The sequence below is a fragment of the Anser cygnoides genome, chromosome 19 (genome assembly GCF_040182565.1).
Source record: "Anser cygnoides isolate HZ-2024a breed goose chromosome 19, Taihu_goose_T2T_genome, whole genome shotgun sequence".
Lineage (NCBI taxonomy): Eukaryota > Metazoa > Chordata > Aves > Anseriformes > Anatidae > Anser > Anser cygnoides.
The window spans coordinates 6,695,920-6,708,833 of record NC_089891.1 but is presented as its reverse complement, the minus strand read 5'-3'; positions in this window follow the sequence as shown (position 1 = coordinate 6,708,833).

The window sequence follows — 12,914 nt, the reverse complement described above, 5'->3', positions numbered from 1 at the left end:
TCAGATTGTTTCAAAGGATGATGGCAGGAATTACTTTCACGGTAAGGAAGAGAGGGTAACATGGACCTCCGTCTGTCTTAATGGTACCTAGCTCTTTCATCCATTAGTCTCCAAGGCTTTTGTTGCAGAATCAAAAATGCTCTATCTTGTTTTGTAGATAGGGAAATGATGCCTGAGCAGGATAATGACACTTCTCTAAGGGCATTCCCTAAACACTGGTAGGATGGCCTAGTTCAGTGCTCCAGACACGGGACAACCTTGCAGAGGCGTTGGAGATAAGAACGGATTTAGGATGTAAGAGCCACATTACTTGAGCACTTCGCCCTTACTTACAATTCAGCTGAATTTGAAGGCTCGTTATGCTTTCTTGATTAACATAATTTCAAAAGGCGTTCAGACAGCAAGGTTATGAACTCGATTTAAATACCTGGCCAGGCTGGACTTGTGGCAGGAATGGCAAGAAAACAGCCTAAAGCACATGCCCCATGCAATAACTTGTCTGGGAGCAGTGCTGGGGTCGGGCCAAGCCAGGACCCGGCTGTATTCAGCTGGGTGACCCGTGGTGTGTGGGGCTGGCACCATCGTGGGGGCGCTACCTCCCTTTGGAGGACAGGCACCAAAAAAGACAGCTTTGTTTATATTGATTTAGGAAGAAATACAGTTAAAGCAGGAGGACACAACTGGTTTTACTGCAATTGTAGCCTCCAAGCACTTTTATGTGGTATTTCTGCAACAGCGAGCAATAAGTGGAATTATCTACTTGACCGATATTAAACCGGTGCATTGCAGCTGTCACGAAATTCTTCTAAACCAGATATTTTTGCAGCTCGTCTTATGCCAGAAGTGCTGTTTCTTCCAGGTTACCCAAAAACCTGAGGTGCTGGACGTGCACCCGTTATTGGTGTGGTGTGTTTGGCCAAGGCAAGGGCACTGCTCAGCTCAGCTGGTTACGAGGCCCTGCTGAGCGAACACTCTTTGCAGACACTGAGCTGAGAAGCTGCATTTAAGCAACCTGATGGACCTTGATCCCTCACCTTCCGGGCAGTGCTGAAATGGGAGGTGAACCCATCCCTGAATAAAAACTAATTCCATTGAGGGTAGACTTATCTGCAGGCTAAACGGGGCAAAGCTGTGAGGATAACCCATGCGCAGGGCATACAGCGATGCCTCAGCGAATCCATGCAGGCTCGTGCTTAATGGAGAGATGTTGTGAAAGCTTCTGCCTACTGCTTAAAAACTCGCATTGGACTGAAAGTGTGAGAAGAGGGCTGACTCCCTCTCCACATATCTGTAGTCAAGAGTTGTCAAACATGTTGGAGGTGTTTATATCCCAGCGGCTCTGTTTAGCTGAAGCACTAGCCTCGTGCTTGCTAGCTGAACCAGGGAAGTCTTTCTGTCTTTCTCTGCACCTGAGCCCACGTGGACATTTCCTTCAGGTGGAAATTCTGGAAAAGTGCAGCCACGGGTCGCAGGAGCCAGCAAACACTTTGCAAATTCACTGCACAGATCCATTTCTCTTCCTGGAATTGAGCCTTATGCAAACATCAGAGCAACTGTGTTCTATGTGATGCATCGTTTGAGCCTTCTTTCCAGCAGATTCTTCTTTTTTTCATATCAACTCAGATACTAAATCTAGGACATGGATGCTCAATCCTGCCTTCTGGGCTCTCGTCCATCAGATTTGCAAAATTTTTTGTGATACAACAGTAATAGCAAGCTGCTTGTGTTAAATGGCATGCTATCAGGAAAGCCTTTCCAAAGGGATCTCAGTCTTTGATCATTCTTTCTATTATCAGAAAACAAAGTATGCCTTTTGGTGATGAAAAATGAATGCCCAGTTCGTCTTTCAGAATGGTGCTGGGTTCCTGCTCCTCAGACATGGCACAGCAAGCCATTCAACACCGATGTTGGATACAAACCCCTGAAATGTGCGAAGTGATAAGCCCGTCGTTTCCTCTGCCGCACTGGTGATCAACAGCATCTAGCACAGAATAACAAAAAGGAGGAGGAATACACTTCGTTAAAGATGAGCATTTGATACCAAAAATTAAGCATGGCCATAACAATTACAGCCATCTAGTGGGCAAAAGTTTTGTTTTGCTTTGTGTTTTTTTATTAAAAAAGTATTGATATGCAATTTTAACAGGAAAATATCTGTAAATGGCAGAGGTCTATCAAAGAACTAGCAGGAGGAGGGGCTTGCACCCTTTTTTTACTATTTTTCATGAATACATAAAATCTTAAATATTTTCCTTTTGGCATTGTACTTTGGAAACGTTAGGAAAATTAGGTCTCATCTGGCACTACCATTTTAATGAGGGACTTGCTGAGAATACCTGATGAAGTGTGTTATTGCTCATGCTTCAGCCAAAGGGACAGGACTGATTTTTTTAACAGAGACTTCCTTCCTCCTAATGGTTCATTCCATTTTAAAGTTAGATATATGACAACAAAACCTTTAAGTTAAGTAGATGGCAACGAATCAGCATGCTTCACAGAGTGATTAAGAATCTCTTTCTTCAGTTGCTTTGTATATATTCCTTTGGCTCTTGATGTCATCCATCATTTCAGGAGCTCTTCAGGCATCGAAGGGTATTTCATGTTTGATAGCATCTCTAGTGATTTCTACTGAAAAAGCAAATTGGAAAGTAAGTATTTTGTCTAAATCTTTGCATATCAAAAGGAAGAAAAAGTACATCGCTCTCTTTATCTTACTTCCATATGCGGCATATGGGCTGAAACTATGAACTTCAGATCTGAATTCCAAGAACTCCAAAGCATTTTGATTTAGCCCATAACAAAATCTGCACTGGGAGTTCACAACAATGCTTTTTAATCCACCTAGGAGGGAGGGAAAAGATTCTCTGTAAGAGGGTTTGCTCTGTTAGAAGTTGGTGAGCTTTTTTTTTGTTTGTTTGTTTTATTATTTTTTTTAAACTTCACTTGTACTCAAAATTTATAAAAACATATTTACAGAACGAACCTTCTCAGAATAATCTCTGCAGGCTTTTGATTGCATGCCTTGGAGTGGAATAACAGGCTATAGGATTTTTAACCCTATGACAAGCAATAACCGGCTGTGAATTTTGGAAATCCTCTTTGGCATGTGTTCAAGCCAATATTAATGAAAAACGCCCCATGCCAATCTCATGACTCATCCCAACCGGCAGTTTCTGACACTCATCCCATAAGTCGCTGGCCTTCCCTGGGAAGAAAACAAAGCTGCCCCTCCCTTCCTTCCTGCAGGCTCATGGATGTGAACTGCTGCTAAACCGGTGCATCTTTTGTATTGGCGAGTATTTAATTTGGGGTTTGATCTATGGATTTCAAAGGGGAGTTTGTCACTGCGTAATTCTTTTCAACTCATGAGCCCCGCCATGCTGAGCAGCTCTGTGATGCTGCCTGCTGCCACCCCCCGTTTCATGTTTAGGGCATGAGAAACTTTTTGCAGCCAGTATGCAAAATCCTCTTTGTACCTCTGGTGCAAATCTCTCTGAAGACAGCTACACATAAAAAAATGTTATGCTGCTTCTAAATCCTACATACATATATTTGCAGGAGATAGTACATATATATGTGTGTACTTCATATATTATTGATATAGTGCACAGATATCCAAGTAACCGTTATCCATAGGCAGACAATGTTTGCAAAGGAAAATGCTGTTTAAGTACCATGGTCCTGCGGAATTGTGTGTGCTGGGCTAAGTCTTGCCCTGTGGCCATTGAGCGAGGGCCTTTTCCTCATCCCCCAGGTGAGAGGTGAGCAGCGAAAGGCAGAAGCTCAGCTGGTCTGATTGTCAATTTCTTGACCACTGACAGTTTATTTATTTATTTTTTAAATCACAGACTTCTCTAAGCATGGGCTGTGCAGTTTAGTGTGCCATAAAAAATCTTCGATAGATACAGAGCCAGATTTGTGATGCAGTTACTGGTATTTCATTAACCTTTATCTTGACAAGTGGAAATAACGCGCTGTGATTCAGGGTAAATTTTTCACTTGAAGAGAAAAATGGAGCCAAAACAGAAGTGAACGGTCTAGAAATTAATAAATACAAATCCTGAAAGCACAAATCACCTTCCAGCGGGACCAGGCCGGTTGTGCATGTTGCTGATGAGTGTGTGTGTGTCTGTGCACTCTGGATCCTGACAGCATGGGTACAAAACTGCTGGCACCATGCAGCCCCAGGGAGAGTGGGTTCCAGGAGGGCTCGAGCTCAACCCAGGCTCTCTTAGACTGCAGAGTCTGCGGTGGCCGGCAGAGTCCCCCAGAGGAGACGGCAGAGCTGGTGAGTAATAAGGATAACTGATGTTTTTCCAAGTCAAAACCAGCCTGACTCACCACTATTTTGTTTCTTTTATTGTTATTTGTATTGCTCTGATGCCAGACATCAGATCTCAGTTATTGAGCCCAGAGTTTTATCGCCGTATAACAGGAGAAAGTGCCCTCTGAAATACTTCCAGACTAAATCAGTAGGAGGGGAAAAAAGGAAAAGCAAAGCAGCTTGCTCACTGCCGCCCTGCGATTTGGGCCTGGAAACCCTCCTTTGCCCTGCTCCTGAGCACCCTCGCTCACCCATGGTGGCATATTTTTCAGCTGGCCTTGCCTTGCTCTACACTTAAGTTTGTAAGTTGCTGATACTGTGTAGTTTTCCATATCAGAGACCTGCTCAGAGCCTGTGTCCCTGGACCCCTGGTGCCCTAGCACTTGCTGCCTGCAGGGGCTGCTCATAGCAGCACCATTCTACCAAGGTCTTGGTCTGAGGGCACGGGAGAGCAAAGTGTGCCTGCAGAAAAGGAGCAGAAGGTAGATCCACCACAGACAGAGCTCTGGCCCTGCTGTCCTACAGCGAGTGGCACAGACTTGGACAGCTACTGCCTGTCCTCTGCTAGGTGAAGTCAGTGTCTGTTCCGGGGCAGGGATGCCATGGACATGTCTCTTTGGGGCTGGTATCTAACATGGAAATGTCTCTCTCGAGCCAGTGTCTAGCATGGGATAAGCATCAGGCTGCCTGTGATATCCATCAGCCTCTTGAGGTTTTTGTGACACCCCAGGTGTTACCATTGCAGGGAGCAGTCATACTTACTATACCTTGAAAGCCATCGTCCTTGCCCCAAGGAGTTTAATAAAATATAAGGCCCTGGATCCGGTAGCATCAATAGAAGCAGAACTGTTCCCAGATCCAGACAGAGAAATACAAACAGAGAGAACCTAGATGTAAGAGAGACAAAAGTTGGCTGGAAGATCAATGCAGGAAAGATTTGTGAAAGGTCTGGGGTTTAATGGGATGAGTAGGATGGGACTTGGCATACATCAAAGCTATTAGGAGCAGCACAGAAAAACTTGAGATTTGGACAGTGAGAGGAGGTAGAGGATAGCTGGAGGAGGAGTCTGGGAGGACAGCAGGTAGAGGGGGCTATGTTTTGGCTTGTGTGCACCGGTGGAAGCAGCTGCAAGGCCTGGCCAAGTGTTGGAAGAAGGCTCATGGCTATATGAGAGCAAGAGGACAGGGTCGCCCGGCAGCAGGGCAGGAGGCAGGGCAAGGCAGTGTTTTGGCCAATCTCAGCTTGCGTCTTGGCTTGGGAAAGCATGCCTGGCATTTTTGTCAGCGGTGTCTCTTGAAATAAATCACCACCCGCTCTGGAGACTTGTGCCTGCGTCTTGGGACAATTATTGCTTTCTTCCAGCCTTGGCTGTGTAAAAATGCATTGCTTCTCTTTGTGAGAAATTCTCATCTCCTTCTGTCAGTCATCTTGTCTCAGCAGGGAAAAAAATCCCCAAACCCTGTCATATCAGAAAATGAGAAAATTATCAATATCTACGGTGTATGTGAAAAATATGAGCTCTTTCTCTATTTGGGAGAATGGATCTTGGTTGTAAAATCTTATAAATGTTAGCAGCTTCTCAGACATTCAAAAATGTTAATGATCCTATGGTACTAAAATAGCTTGCCATAGAGTTCTCCATATTACAAATACTGTCTTGCCCTCTGCAGCCACCTAAAAGACTATCCAGGATGAATGGCCCTATGTGTCGCTTTATGTATTCAGAAAGCAGAGTCAGGATTAGTACGTTCATGCAGACACAACAGGCTCTGATGACTGTTGCATATCTGGAGTGAGGATCGAGCTTCGGGGCCTGCGATCAGGTTAATAAATACTATCGCCTTCCTCCCCCTGAGCGTAGGAATAAAAAACCCCCGGGCGTAGGAATAAAAACCACCTGACTGCAGCTGTATTTCTGAATTGGAGCCCGTCAGTGGAGGAAATCTCTACTTCAGCCAGTTCCCCATGAGAAACCTGGGGCAGCTCCTTCCCCACTTCAGGCTGCCAGCTCGGCAGGCAGAGCTCGCCTCCTTTGGGTGCCCGCAGCTCCTGCCTACGTGCACCTCCGGCGGCTCTGCAGGACCGCGGCTCTGAGTCACATCCCCAGGCATGCAGAGGAGTGGTTTAATTCAAATCCAAACCCAAATTTATTAGCGCTACCTGGAATCACAGGTTTGAGTCCTGGCACCTGCGAAGGCGGCTGGCTTGAGGCCTGTGCGTAGGAACCCTTGCTGCTTCTACGGCACTCCTGTGGTAGGGCTCACAATTATATTTGATTTTGTTCTGCTTTTTCCTTTTCAAATATTTGTCCCTTTTGCTTTTATGAGCCATCGTTTTATTTCCCCACCAGATTAGTTTATTCCTCTCACTTGTAGCTTTGGGCTTTTGCAGCTGAATAGGACCCAGAAGACCTGAGTGTCAGGACTGAAGACAGAGCACAGCACAAAAAGGGCAGCGGGTGCTCAGCAGACACTACGAACCACTTAAAATGTCTTTTGTTTATTAGCTATTGTTTGGTTAAATATAGTACCTGCAGCTCAAACAATAGCCAGTGGCAGAGGACACGCTTTGTGTGCACAGGGACTATCACCGAACGCCGAGGCGAGGCCTCAGCGCATTAGGCCGCAGGCAGAGTGCAGCGGATTTGCCTGGAAAGCCCCCGTAATGCCATTATAACCAGCCCATTAGCAGAGCTACCGAGGAGACTGCATAAACGATGCCTATCTCGTTTCTGCGAGCCTGCGGCGGGCAAGGTTTATTTACCCAATTTGGCACAGGGAAGGTGGATGTCGGTGGGGCCCTGGAGCCATGGGACAGTGGATGGTGCTGTGGGAGATGGGTCCAAGGCACCCAAGTGGGCCACCCACTCCTCTTCCTCCCCTTCCTCCCATGCTGGTCCCCAAGGAGAGGCTTTCTCCTCTTCTTTAAGCCAGGCAGGTTATTTCTGGGATGCTGGAGCAGGAAGCCCTGCAGATCCATCCCCACATGGCCTGCTCAGATCCCCCTCCCATCCCAGCCGGCGTTGTGTTGTGTTGGGCCTGCTCTGCTCCTGGGCTGCCTGCGGCCCAGAAATGGGGCGTTTTCAGACACTTAAGCATGTGTTTCCTCAAAACTTGTGGTGGGACTCTAAAGGGAGCTACTGTTTGCATGAAGCCATCCAAAGATTTTCGGATGCCCCAGCTGAATGAAATGTGAATGTGGGTTTTGTCGTTGTTGTGTTGTTTTTCTTTTTCCCCTGTTAATTTCCTCTGTTCTGAAGCAGAACTGAGCTTTCTGATATAATTAGCCTTCCTTTCCCAAAGAAATATAATGGCTTTGAAAAAATGCCTGTATTTTATACACCCAACATCTGGATTTGGTAAAAATTCTGAAACTTCTTTAACGCTACTTGCGGTCTAGAGGAAGGGAGGGCGATATTTAGTTGATGATCTTTGCCCTCGTTTTTAAGAAAAAAAAAAACACAACCATCAATTCAGCTGCTGGCAATTGAAAAAGCAGTTAGGCTGAACTCTCTTTTAAGTGAACAAACACTTAACGGATCTATTTATACCTGCCCTGAAGCAGACTACTGTAGGTGGAAATGCTGTAATTATTTCCTTTCCCTGCTTTCTACTGTCCTATAAAGATCTCCCGGAGCAGCTTGTTAACAAGTTACTGCTGTACATGGGTGAAATTAAAATCAAACCCAGGTTAACAACAAAACCAATTTGCCTAAAAATGACTAGAACTAGCTGTAACAAAGGTGAGACATGCCTGAAGGCTGCTAAGAGAGAGCTTCTGTTGCTTAGCCCCATCTATCTAAGAAGGCTGAGAACTACAAATGATAAGTGTTTGGCAGCTGAGGGGGGACCGGGACCTGATTAGTAGTGGTGAGGGGATGCAACAATTCTTTTTTCCCCTGTGTTTCTTTTCCCATCAGTGCGTATTTTCAATTTAATTTCCCTCCCAAGGAGTCCCTCTCCTTGGTTATCTTCCTGCTTTTCTTCCTTCTTCTATTCCCTGGGTTTATTTCTAGAGCAGATGATCTCTTCCATTTACCACCCAGGTTAGCTCTAGTTTCAGCATCAGAGATCATTTAAGCTGCAAAAAGCTTTTATTGAGTCCACGTTACAGCCCAGGAGTTGTAAGGGAGTTGTAACCCAGGAGTGTCTGGTCACCAGACAGCATCTCCAGCTGCCTCTGGGTTGGCGTGTCGGGGCTGTGTGCATTCCTGTTCTCTCAGTACTATGGCCCCAAGCCATTATGCTTCATATCAAGTCAGAAGGGTCACGGGCTAGATTACAGCTGGTTATGGTCCAGGTGGGAGGTGCTGATGAAACAGGGGAAAAAAAAATAATTAACACTCAACATGGCAGCCTGTTCTGTAAAGTAATTTTTAATCTGGAAAATGAATGGAAAAGGATGTTTTTGTTTTTTTTTTTAAGTGCCCATAGATTTTTAGCACCCTGTGTTGCTATGGGTTATTAGGAATGGCTAGTGGTAATATTTACTATTGTGTTCTGTTATTACAGAGTCCAAATTATTCAGTTATATGAAATAAGCCCTATACTGTTTAGAACTATGAAGGGTTGCCTTTTAGTTCAAAGCAACAAGAAATTATGCTTCTGGAGCAAGGGGGTGGCTGTGCTGCAAGTCCTGATGCTACAAATTTCTGCTCCCCTTGAGGTACAAGGGGACAGGACCTGTGAGTTATAAACAGACGATGCATCTCTAGGAGCCCAAATAGAGCTGGATGTGCTGAGTGTTTTATGCTAAAACACCCCCTAAATGTGTAACGGCATCGTTCCTTCGGGAAGATGGCAGGCTGGTGGGGGGAAGGAACCATGAGCTGGCTGTGGGGAGGGCGGCAATGAGTCCCCAAGGAGGGAGTCCTAGCAGAGATTTCAAAATCCTCACTATGCCTCAAAAACAAATAGACTGTCTTGATAGCAGGAGATGCAAAAAAAAAAAAATAATAAAAAAAAAATGGTAGCGATTCAGTGAATTTTTACTGCAGTGTATTTTGGAAGATTTGCCAGATGGCTGGCAGCAAGACTTTTAAACTCTGACTTCTTTTCTGAGCCAGCCATATTATCATCCATCAGACAGTCACTTTGGACTGACATTGCAGAGTGTGGCTGTCTCCTTTAGGTTTGCCTTGCTCCTGTTTATTTCTAGCTGATTTATTTATATCGGGAACTGATACAAGTGGCACAATTTCTTTGTTTCATTAAAGGATTCCTTGATCTAAACTTTAAAAGATTTGTCTACAGAGAGATCAAAGTCAACCAAGCATATGTCTTGCATCCCTGAGTTTTTCTGATATTCCAGTCTTCAGGTAAACCTGGAAAAGACATTTTGCTGCAGAGTAGTAAACGGTGTTGTTGAGGTTAAGGCAGAGCTGATCACCGAATTGTTGCGTACTAATGTGTACCTCTTGTCCAGACTTCTTAATTATTATTTTCTAAGAGGTGAAACAGTGTTGACAGAGCTTAAACTATCAAACACTTGTCAAGGTAAAACTGAGAGCCAAATGCAAGCATGGAAAATTACATCCCACTGCCCAGCAACTCACAATCAAGCAAGTAAAATACGATTTGCACAGCTGAACGGAGGCATTGTCAGAGTGCTCACCAAGGAGCCGAGCACTCCTGAACTCGATCCGCCACAACCTGTGGCTTACTCATGGGAAAGCTGCATGCGGCTCATTCTCTATAAGAAGCTATTAATCCTGGATACCTCATTTATTAATTTTTGGCTGTGAATCTCAGCCCCTCCACGTCCCCTGATTTCTAGACCAGCCAGCGGTGGCAGCTGCCACCAGGACAGAGCTGTCTCGCTCCCTGCTGTTGCTGGAGGGCCAGTGGAAACCTTTTCCTCCCAGCTAGCTCAAATGCTCCCTGAATTAGCAGGTCTCAAGCACGCGTTTCTGCTCCGTTGCCTGTTACCTGCTAGCGCCGTTGAAAGGGTGTTTGTGGATGCTTTGAAGACATAAAGCTCTATAGGATTGCTGCATGTTGTTGTGGATTGTTTGGGTATGTCCTGGATATGAATCACCTTGTTCTTTCTGACCTACTGTCCTAATTGAGCTTCGTGTATTCTTCAGGCACTCGTCACTGTCTGTGCCCTACCTTTTGGCAATACAGCAGCAGCCTGGAGCTGCAGGTGTTTGCCCCGCTCCCTCATTCCGTGACAAATTAGAGGAGATTTAGTAAATGGACATGCTGAATCATGGATCCTCCCCAAACGTGACCCCGGATCGCTGCCCCTTTGTTTTGCTGTTGTCTGCAGTGGGGTCAGGCTAGGACATGGCTTTCCCGTCGGCTATGTGAATTTTACTGCCCTGCATGTTCCAGTAAAATCAAAGGCCTGAGAAAGCGATTCTGTGGAAGCTTTTTTTTGTCAGTGACTTTACCCTCGTTAGTTATCATTTAGAGCACAAGCCTTGGGGCAGCACCAGCACAGTTCCTCCTGTTTGATTATGCGGGCACTACTGCTTCTTCAAATACCTCCATGGCCAGGTGGATCAGAAACACGAGCCCTGCTTCTCCAGCATGTTTAAGAAGTGCACTCTTCCCTGACCACCTTATATTTTCTATATATTAAAGGGGGAACCGCCTGCCTGCTCCCAAGCCCCCTGTGGTGAGATGCAGCCTGGTCACAGCCCTTTGAAGAACTTCTACCCAAGGGCTTATCTTCACTGCAAAATTAGCTCAGGCTTTCAGCCAAGGGTGCCCCAGCCTCCCAGCTCTGCCCTCTCCTAGCAGCGCAATGGAAAATTGCCGTCAAGCGACCCACCAGCGGCTGCAGATTAGGGTTTAAATGCTGCTCACGCTGGAGTTGCTGGCGTGGCTGCAGTGGTACAGACGTCAGCCCGTGCTGCTCCGCGCTGCGCATCCCCTGGTCCTCCCGTGAGAACCGCTGCGATGCTCGGCTTGCCACCTGGTGCTGCCCCGGTTCTGCTGTCCCCGCTCGGCCGACAGCTGGGCAGGCTGGTGCCAAACGCGTAGCAAGAAAGGTCTGGGTAGGAACACTGAGCCTGAGCACCTGGTGTCTTCCCCTTTGAAAATAAGCTTCTTGTCAGATAGGTGAGAGAGGGTTGTCCAAGGTGGCCTGGGCTAGGAGCACCAACCTGGGGGAGCCGTGGGCACTTTATTTTTTGCTGCTACTTCTGAAGGTTTCAGACCATCTTTTTTTCAATTCTTTTTTTTTCTCCATTCCGACTTTTAATTCTTTGTGTTTTGCAATAATACAGTACTGTTACAGGTTGACCAGAAGAGATCAGATCCTTGATTCTGGCCCAGTTCTAGATCAGTTCTGAATTTCACGTTCTCTGTACATATTTGTAGTGCTTTTTGCAATTAATTTTACTCTTTTATTTTGGGGGCTCATTTGTATCAGGAAATACAATCCAACTGAGCCTCTTTTTACTCTGTGGAAGGAAATCCTTGAAGAAAAGTTGATCCAACTTAGAATAGAACTTGTAGGTAGTAGACACCCAGTCTCTGGGTATGAAGGAACAATCACGTTATTATCTTTCTGTCATTGGAGATAAATGAGATCTATTCTCCTGGGGGTGAGGCAGGCGTGATTGATCACTAGATAATAAAAGCTACAGTTCCTGGTAAGGAACAAGGTTGGGCTGTGCAGCTACAAGTGCTTGTGGAGAACCTAAGCCTGAGGTGTGTGTCCAAGTTGCTCTTCATTTCTGAGCTATTACCTGATACTAAACAAGTCCTATATATAAAATAAATTTCAACCTATTCCCTATGTGATTTTCAGTGGCTACTAACGAAATACCTCAGTCAGCAGGAAAGATGTTCATAGTTAGGTGAAAACTTAACCAAACCCTGCCAGCTCTGTGACTGCTTCCACTCCTGGTTCCTTCAGCGCAGGGCTGGTGTCACCTGCAAATCCCCCCAGGTGGGGGTGCTGGTTAATAATTGTCATTATTCCAATTATTTGTGTCATGGCCCTTCTTCCGTTCCCTCTTTTCACTACTGAGTGGTGGAGTCAGAAGAGAGATGACCCAAAGGCACAGGTTCTGGTTTGTCTCATTGCACAGAGCTCTTTGCCCAGGGTTCACTGCTGGCATTGCATCGCTCCGTTCTGGCATTTCTTCTTAAAATCACTCTTCTTCCACTTCATTTCAGAAACCAAAAAACTTTCTGTTTTTACAGATAATCACACAGTGATACCTCCAAATGGAGTTTTGCAATATGAGGCCATTTTCAAGAAAATAGATTTCCATTTAAAATACCTGGGGCTGTGTTTACTTGCAGGTGTTTTTTTTTTACTTGCAGGTGCTTTTATTAAAACGGTCTGCTATGAGCTGTGTCATGTATGTAAAGCGATGCAGCCCCAGATTTGACTGAAATGAAGTTGTGAGAATTTATGGAAAAACACTTTGTGAGAAAACATTCACAGCTATGTAGCCTTAGAAACTAGCGAGGTAAGAGTTGGAGTTTGGAGAGTGGCTATGAATATGGAGAGCCAGGAGATGGAAAAATCACAAGGGAGGCAACTGCACCAGCCGGGATGAAAGATGAGAGCTTCAGCAGAAAACTGATGAAGGTAACAGAGCAGGGGAAAGATGTCCTGTGACAGCAG